Source organism: Rhinopithecus bieti, unplaced genomic scaffold (genome assembly GCF_001698545.2).
Source record: "Rhinopithecus bieti isolate Rb0 unplaced genomic scaffold, ASM169854v2 scaffold_12484, whole genome shotgun sequence".
Classification (NCBI taxonomy): Eukaryota; Metazoa; Chordata; class Mammalia; order Primates; family Cercopithecidae; genus Rhinopithecus; species Rhinopithecus bieti.
Genome location: NW_016807126.1, coordinates 828,240 through 838,119, shown reverse-complemented (window position 1 = coordinate 838,119; position 9,880 = coordinate 828,240).

Here is a 9,880-nt window from a genome sequence, read left to right as displayed (position 1 = left end):
TAAAAGTCCATATGAATAAAATTGCTTTGTGGCAGCTGAAGGTCAGTCATTTATAGAAAGGGGAACTTTATGAAGTTGTGAGTGATACATGAACTTGTTTTGAGCTTGCTATGTATATGAAGTGAGAAAGGACAACTTTTTTGCAGTCAAAAATGAAATTGTTGATTTAGCAAAATCACCAATGGATAGATTTTTAAGAGAAAATGTGCTTCAGTGGAAGAAATTTATGGAGAAAACCTGAGGGTTACTGTGGCATGCTCTCTCATGAGATGAGAGTGAATCAGCAACTGAAGTAGCAGGAGCAAAATCAAAGTCGATGGTAAAACCAAAACCAGGGCAAGCAAGCGTAAAAAAAAAAAAAAAAAAAAAAAAAGGAAAAGGACTTAGCAGAGGCAATATGCACCAAAGGCCCAAATTGAAAATATGTTTCCAACAATTCAAGCAGTGGCAATGAAAACTGAAAGACATTTTTCTATGTCTGACCTATTTGTCATGAAAGATTAAAGTTTGCAAATAGTGCAATGCCTGATTTGTGAGTCTTCAGCCTCCACTGCAGAAATGATAAATGTTCGTATTAAATAAGTGTGGTGTCATTGTTCAAATTTTTAACATTATTTGTCATTTACCTTGTGTTAATATTCCCTTCTTTGATCTTTTTTTATTAAATGGGTATATTATATAGTAATCACATTGATATGTTGCTGAATATGTGAACATGTCACAATATAATACTTCATCATAATATAAAACCATGCTTTACACTTACTGTTCTATCGTTTTATATTCCATAAAATCTCTGAAACTTGTAGTGTAACATTATCACAAAAAAAATGGATTCACTGTTTAGCCACTCATTATTTTAAAACATACAGAGTGCTATGAAAAACATGATATAATTTATGTTCCAACTATCTTGTAATTATCCATGAACATCACTCATGGTTGCCATGTGTGTACATGCATGTATACATGTGTATTCACATTTGTGTGCCCCTTTATGTAAACACGACAGGACTTTTGCTATATTATATTCTTATTTAAAAACAAACTGGCCAGGTGCAGTGGCTCACTCCTGTAATCCCAGCACTTTGGGAGGCTGAGACAGGTGGATCACCTGGGGTCAGGAGTTCGAGACCAGCCTGACCAACATGGAGAAATCCCATCTCTACTAAAAATACAAAATTAGCCCGGTGTGAAGGCACATGCCTGTAATCCCAGCTACTCGGGAGGCTGAGGCAGGAGAATTGCTTGAACCCAGGAGGCGGAGGTTGCAGTGAGCCGAGATCGTGCCATTATATTCCAGCCTGGGCAACAAGAGCAAAACTCCATCTCAAAAAGAAAAAGAAAAAAGAAAAAAAAAAGAAACTAAGGCCCATAAAATCCTCATCACCTGAGAAACGAAAATAAAAAAGATGTTTACATCCCATGACTATTGCAATGATAACACAACAACCTGTACAGAAAATGCGCAAATGATGTCTGGCATTTGGTAAGTGTTGAATGAATGTTAGCTATTAAAGTAATTACTTGGGGCTGGGTGCGGTGGCTCATGCCTGTAATCCTCTCACTTGGGGAAGCCAAGGTGGGCAGATCACCTGAGGTCAGAAGTTCGAGACCAGCCTGGCCAACATGGCAAAACTCTGTCTCTACTAAAAAATACAAAATTCAGCTGGGTGCAGAGGTAGGTGCCTGTAATCCCAGCTACTCGGGAGGCTGAGGCAGGAGAATTGCTTGAACCCACGAGGCAGAGCTTGCAGTGAGCTGAGATTGCGCCATTGCACCAAGCAAGACTCCATCTCCCATCCCCCCAAAAAAAAAAAAAAAAAAAAAACCTGGTTGGCTTTCAATAATATTAAATTAAACATACAGAATTCTGTATCTTTAAAGTTTTCTTTTTGAAGGAAAAAAAAAAAAAAAAACTATGTTTCAATATAAAGGAATAGATGTTTTAAATCCCCTTTTCAGGTCATACTAAGACTCGAGGACAGCCACGCCTGGTCTGGGGCTTGCGGGCTAGGGCTCTGAGCCAACAGGCAGAGGAAAGGCAGGGCTGCTCTAGCACTGGCTGCTGGCCCCTGTGCCCTGGACAGACGATAAGCAGCTCCCAGCTTCCCGCACTCCTCACCCCCAGTCCCCTTCTCCACCAAGCCAGTGGGTTCTTCCAAAATTCTGTGGAATCATAACATTCCTCATTAGCTCACCAGGCCTCAATGTGTCCCCAGTGCATTAGAATAACATTCAGATGCCTCACCATGGCCTGCAGGCCCCTGGGAACCCAGCTCCCTTCACTTCTCCACCCTCGCCTCACAGTTTGCTTCTCCTCTCTCTGAGGCCAGATACAGGGGATTCCCCCAGCAGCTCCAATACAGCAAGCACTTCACCACCCCAGACCCTTTGCACGGCTGGTCTCTCTGCCTGGGCGACTCTTGCCCTGCTTCTCACAAGGCCCCTCCAGTCCTCAGGCTGCACTTGAGATCGTGCTCCCGAGGGACTCTGCCCTGATCAGCCACAAGGACCCCTAAACATACTCTCTGCTGGCTCAGCCCACTTCTTTGTGTCTTTCCCAGGAATCCCTTTCATCTTGACTATGTCTTCCCTCATTTTTAATGTGCTGACTCTTGGGCTCCCAACTGGACCATCATGTCTCTGAGGACCCAACTCAGACTCTATTTCCACATCTATTCCACATTGCAGAATAAATATTTGACAAATGAATTGATTAATCCATCCTGTCTGGTATTGCAGACTCTGGCTTTACCTGTGACTATCTCCTCTGATATAAATGACTATGTTCTAGTAATTCTCAATGTATAGCCTTGTGTGCCCCTTAGCCCACAGGTTCATGGCAAAGAGAATGCCTTGCTGACCCCAAGGGCCCAGCTTGTGCATAGGATGACTCTGAAAGAACACGCTAGAGCAAGTTCCTGAGGATGGCTTACACTACAGTGTTCCCTGGGCCTGGAGCAGTGTCAGGCACAGAGGCCTGTATCAGCCTGCTTGGCTGCCATAACAAATACCGCACAACCTGGGTAGCTTAAACCACAAAATCATATTCTCTGCCCTGGAGGCTGGAAGTCCAAGGTCAGCATGTTGGCAGGCTTGGTTTCTCCTGTGGTTTCTTTCCTGGGTGTGTAGATGGCCATCTCCTGCCTGTATCTTCACATGCTTTTCCGTGTGTGTGTGTGTGTGTGTGTGTGTGTGTGTGTCCTAACTTCCTCTTCTTATAAGGACCCCAGTCATATTTGATCAGGGCCCATCCCAATTATTCCACTTAAATGTAATAGTTTGTTTAAATAACTCATCTCCAAATACAGTCATATTGAGAGGTGCAAGGGGTTGAGAAAGGGTCATAATTCAGTCATAAAAGGGCCCAAATACATATTGTTTGAAAATTGAATATTGTTTTCTAAAATTGCAAATAAGTGAGTTAGCATCATGGCTAACCATTTTACTAGCTCGATAACATGAGGTTTGGGGCTAATCTTTAAAGCCTTTCTACCTCTAAGCATCTTCTAAGTGTGTCCAGATAATGCAAATGTCCTTGGAGCCCATGGGTGGGTCCATGACTTGACAAAATAAAACACCTACAACAGAAGGACTGACATCAATTCAATGCACCCTACACCCAACGGCTTGTTTCAGGATGGGGTCCACAGTCATTGCTTCGTTATCATTGTCACTAATGGATTTACGGGTAAGTCTTATGCTTTCACAATGGGAAGTAGAAACCACAGAGAGAAATAAATGTTGTCTTGGAGCTAGGGACAGCACCCCAAAAGACTCCAAGGCAAAGAGGGTGTTGGGAAGAAGCAGGACACAGAGAGATGCCTGGGGAGATTCAGCCTGGAGACTGAGCAGTGGGGTGCCAACAGCCTCACGCAGGGCAGTCTGAGCTCCTTTGCAAAGTCACCTTAATGAAATTCCAACCAAGAAATATTGCTAATAGGACTAGAATTGCTCCCCAAAATAAATTATTTTCAAACTCTGATTGTTTACCTAAAAGAGCTCCAGCAAAAAAATTTAGAAAAGGTATATGAAGCAAAAGCATTAAAATAACTTTTTCATCAACTCAAACTCCAATTTATCCTTTCAGTGAAGCCTACTATGAAGGGCTTGGACCCCAGAGATGTGGAGACAGAATGTGATTACTGTTCTTAGAAAACCTTTTGGTCATAGGATCAACATGTGTTTATTGCTATCAAAGATATAAAATAACTTTCATTCCAAAAATTATCATTTATATCTCAACTGATACATCTATACAAACTTATCCAGCTCTAGTAGCAATACAAATGAACACATTTCTTAAAGTTACTGGATTTAGATGTAAATTGTTTATTCAAGGAATATAGGAAAATGTAAAGTATTCTAACTACTATTTGGGCTGACACTAATATACAAAAAATCTGATTATTATTTTTCCCTGAGGAATGGAGTAGACACCCAAGAACCTCTAATCCCATCATCTCTAAGCATCTCCTTCCTGAACTCACTCTAGACGTGGGGTCCACAAAGTGTGTTCCAGGAGCCTCTGTGGAGATCAAAGTAAACCTTTAAGGGGTCCACTAAATCAGAACTATTTTTGTGATAATAATGAGACATTATTTGCTTTGTTCAGTCTTATTAACTCAGGAGTATACAGTGGAGGTTTCTACAAGCTACCTGAATCGACATCACAGAAGATGAATGCAGAAACAGGTCTGAGAATGTGTCTCCTATATAACCAAACATTAAATAGACTTGCAAAAAATAGAAAACAAAGCCACTTGTCACTATGTTTTTCAGAAAATGTATTTGTATTAATAATACATTATGTATGTAAGTGTTTAATAGAAAAACAGAACTGTTTTCTCTTATTATGCACTCAACACAGAACACTCTGGTCACCAAAATGGGGGGATAGGGGTGGGGTTTCTCACATTAAACCAGCTGCGTGTCATACAATTCAATTCAGCTCTGACCCTGAGAGAGCGCTGACTCCACAGGTCAAGAGCCCGATCCCATAAGACTGCCCCTCACCCCAGATGCCAATCACAAGCCCCAGGTTGAGACCATGTACTTCTGACCCACCAGCTGTAGATCGGGGTTCCCACAGCCTCCTCCTCAGGTTTGGTAATTTTCCAGGATGACTCACAAAACTCAGGGAAACACTTTCCTTATGTTTACTGGTTTATCATGAAGGATATGATAAAGGACATAGATGACTAGCCAGACAAAGACATGCACAGAGCATGGTCCAGAAGGCTCCTGGGCACAGGAGCTTCTGTCCCCATGGAGTTGGGGTGCACCAGCTTCCCCGCACATGGGTGTTTTCATCAACCTGGAAGCTCCCTGAACCCCATCGTTCAGGGATTTTTATGGAAGCTTCATCAAATAGACAAAATAAAACACCCAATTATTAACTCAATCTTTGGCCCCTTTCCCCTTCCGGAGATATGGCTGAAAATTCCAGGCTTCTAATCATGTGTTGGTCTTTCTGGTTACCAGACCTCATTCAGGAGCCCACCTAGAGTCACCTCAGTAGAAAAAAAGATTATATCACCCACGAAATTACAAGAGTTTTAGGAGCTAAATGCCAGAAACTGGGAACAGAGATCAAATATATATTTATTATTATTTCACAGTATGTGCTAGTAAATGTATTGTTACTTTTATTAGTAATTTTAAAATCGGGTTTTAATTTTTGTGATGGTAAATATCTATAGATATAATTCACTTAAATACAAGCTCTTTGAGGTCTTCAATAATTTTTAAGAATATAAAGGAATTCTGAGACCAAAACATTTGAGAACTGCTGCTTTGAGTGCAGACATTACCCTGTTCCTGGACAGAAGAGGACTCACCAGCTTCTGAAGCAGCCAGACTGTCATCGAGCTGCTGTGACTTTAATGGAGATCATTTCTCTTTTTGTTGAGAACAAAATTAAACATGTTCTGTCCTCAGTCATGTGAGGAAGTTGGGGGAGCTGCTTGATAACTTTCCTAACCTTCGACATTATTTATACTTTCCAGCCAGAGCATTCTGTCCCTTCACCACAGAATATGAGGATGGGACAGACTTAAGTTTCTTTTCTCTTGTGTTTTTCTCTTGATAGATAGAGAAAAAGAGACATACATAAATAAAATTGAGGCCGGGCGCAGTGGCTCAAGCCTATAATCCCAGCACTTTGGGAGGCCGAGATGGGTGGATCCCGAGGTCAGGAGATCGAGACCATCCTGGCGAACACGGTGAAACCCCGTCTCTACTAAAAAATACAAAAAACTAGCCGGGTGAGGTGGCAGGTGCCTGTAGTCCCAGCTACTCGGGAGGCTGAGGCAGGAGAGTGGCATAAACCCGGGAGGTGGAGCTTGCAGGGAGCTGAGATCCGGCCACTGCACTCCCACCTGGGCGACAGAGCGAGACTCCGTCTCAATAAATAAATAAATAAATAAATAAATAAATAAAATTAAGATATATACTGATATTTACATTTAAACTAACCTGAACTATTCCACAAATTCTAAATAACACTTACTTTTAAGGAAAAAGACTCTGGTTTAGGGACAAGTTTAAAACTTGTACAGTTCATATTATCTAAACACATGCATGCTATGTCATGTATAGTTATGTGGGTGCTGAAATTGTGGATGCTTTTGTTTTAATGTTTAAAATATATATTTTAGTTACAGTGAATTAAATGTTTCCAATCTTATAAAATAACCCCAGGGGTCCAATTTGCATTAAAAGTTGCATTAGTCAAGAATTTTCTAATTCTCCTGCCAACTTTTGTTTATGTCCTTTGAAGGCAAGGACTGTATTTTTTTATCTCATGTGGAGACTCCACACTTGTCAATGAATGCTAATAAAATTAATGAACATACACACAAACAGCTTTAAGACAGAAATAACCCAAGAAGACTACACCTGTGTAGCCCCGTGTCCCTGATAATCATTTTAATGCTCTTGGTAAATTACGGGCTCTGGCAGTTTTTATGACAATGAATATCAACACAGCAAAGTAGACAGAGAAATAACTTCCTTTGATTTATTAATAGTCCCTTTTGCAATTACCATATGTTTCCAATTATAAAGTAATGCATCTTGTGATCGACTTCCAGAACAGAGGAGTGAAGACTCGATGAATGTGTATTTCACGAACAAAACAAACTAACAGCCAAAGAAATAAAATTAACCATTTTAGAATGCTGGCCATTAAATAAGCTTCAGAACATAATGAAAATCGTTCATCAAAGAGAAGCTACTGGCCCTCAGTAAGACAACAGTGACATTTTAACTTGAGGTTTTTCTCATTTCTCTCCCTCTCCAGAACAGTAGTGAGGTAGCCAAAACCTAGAGGCATTGCAGACTAAGGACGGCTCTGACCTCTTTGGAGCTTCTTGGAAAGTACTATTCCAAGATCACAATTAGTAATTTGTCTGAATTTGCAGCTCCCTTGATAATCTATGTGTTTCAAGTGTGATGGGTATTTGATTTGACCTGGAGCTCAGTTCAGCAGAGGTGAGGGACCCGCTCACAGGATATTACTGAAACAAGGGTAGCTACTGGAGACATGTCAACTGCCTAAGGCCATGACTTAAATTGGGGCAAACAAAAGCCTGGCTGGGAATCTTAAAACAAATCTTGGAAACCAGATGACCACTGGAAACTTTGACAAGTGCAACATATTCTTAGTTATCTAGGCTACGTGTATGACCGGGGAAATCCTGGGAAAGGAAAAGGCACCACCTCTGGCTGACCTTGAGGCTCTATAACAACAGGAAGTGACAGCTAATGCTGTCTTGGAAAATGCCTGAAGTCTGAAGGCCTTTGCACACAGACCCCCTTGGCAAAGTTTAGAAAAAACATAGGCAAAGCATTTAAGGAAATAGGACCAATCATCGACTGACCACTAAATCATATTAACCCCAGTGTGACTCCTAGAACGCTAGTCTTATTTTTTTTTTTTTAAGAAATTTAAAATAAAAGATAGTGAAAAACTCAGTGGTCCCACACTGCAAGAAATATAGAGTCTATGAAATTAGTCTAGGAAAGTCACTAAACAAATAGGTAGCAACAAGAAAAACAACTAAACTAAACTAAACTAAAAGCAGCTACAAAAAACAAACCATGAAGGAGTGGAAAAATCAGATACACAGTCTTTAAGTTGCTATAACACAATTGTTAAATTGTTGTCACATCCAAAATTCCCAGTCTTCATAACATATATGAGACATACAAAAAAACAGGAAAGTATTCTAACTACGTGGAAAAATGTTACAAGCAGAAAATATCCCCAAGGTCACCTACAGTTAAGACTTAGTGTACAAAAAAAAAAAAAAAAAAAAAAAAAAAAAAAAAAAAGACTTAGTGTACAAAGACTTAAGTAAGCTATTATAAATATTTCCAAATAACTAAAAGAAATCATATTCAAAGAAATACGGTAAAATACGAAAGTAATGCCTCACCAAATAGAGGCATTACTTTACATCAATAAAGAGACCGAAATTATAACATGGAACCAAATAGAAATTCTGCAGCTAAAAAGTGCAATATCTCAAATATAAAATTCACTATAGAGGTTCAACAGCAAAACAGAGCAGGCAGAAGAAGAAACAGCAAACTTGAAGAAAAGTCAAATGAGGTTTTCCAGACTGAGGAGCAGAAAGAAAAAAGAATGAAGAAAAATAAACAGATCCTAAGAGGCGTGCAGGACACCAGCAAGCATACAAACATATGAATAATGAGGGTTCCAGAAAAAGAAGAGAGAAAAGATAAACACTTGAAGAAATAATGGTAAAAATCTTCCCAAATTTTATGAAAAATATTAATCTACATATTCAAGAAGCTTAACAAACTACAAGTAAAATAAACTCAGAGAGACCTATGCCTATTCATACCATAGTCATATTGACAAAATTGACCGAAGACACAGAAAGAATCTTGAAAGCAGCAAGAGAAGAGAGAACAGCCATGGACAAAGGATTTCAATCAGACAGCCAATTCTCATAGAAGCCATGGAGTTCAGAAGACGATGGATGACATCTTCCAAGTGTTGTAATAAAAAGACTATCAACTAGGAATTCTACATCCAGATAAACTGTCTTTTAAAAATGAAGACATTAAGCCATTTCCAGATAAACAAAAAATGAGAGAATGTGTTACTATCGCATACTAAATGGTAGCCTTTAAGCTAAAATGAAAGACCTCTGAAAAGTAGTTCAAATATACACATAAAAATTACGAGCACTGTTAACGATAACTACAGTTATTATGAAAGACAGCATAAGCATATTTTTGTTTATAACTCTTCTCCTTTTTTAAAAGACAAAAGCATAAGGCAGTATTATAAAACTGTATTGAAGACTTTATTAAGACGTCATTTATGACAATAATAGCACAAAGCACAAGAGATGAGACAGACATATATTGAAGCAAACTTTCTGAATACCCTTGTAATTATTATTAACTTAAGTTACTAACCAAATTATATTGAGTCTAATTATAATTCCAAAAGTGACCACAAAGAAAGTAACTCAAAGACTACAATAAAAGAAGCAACAAGGAAATTTAAAATGTGCGTTAGAAAATATTTAGCACAAGGAAGGCAAGAATCAAGGAATAAAGGAACAAAAAAAAAAAAATAAAGGATCACATGGAATATAAAAAACAAAGACCAAATGGCAAAATTAAATTCTACCTTATCAGTAATATCACTCAATGTTAATAAATTAAACGTTCTAAACAAAAGAAAGAAATTTGCAGTATAGTTATTTTATTTTATTTTATTTTTTGAGATGGAATCTAGCTCTGTTGCCCAGCCTAAAGTGCAGTGGCACCAGCTCGGCTCCCTGCAAGCTCTGCCTTTCAGGTTCACACCATTCTCCTGCCTCAGCCTCCCAAG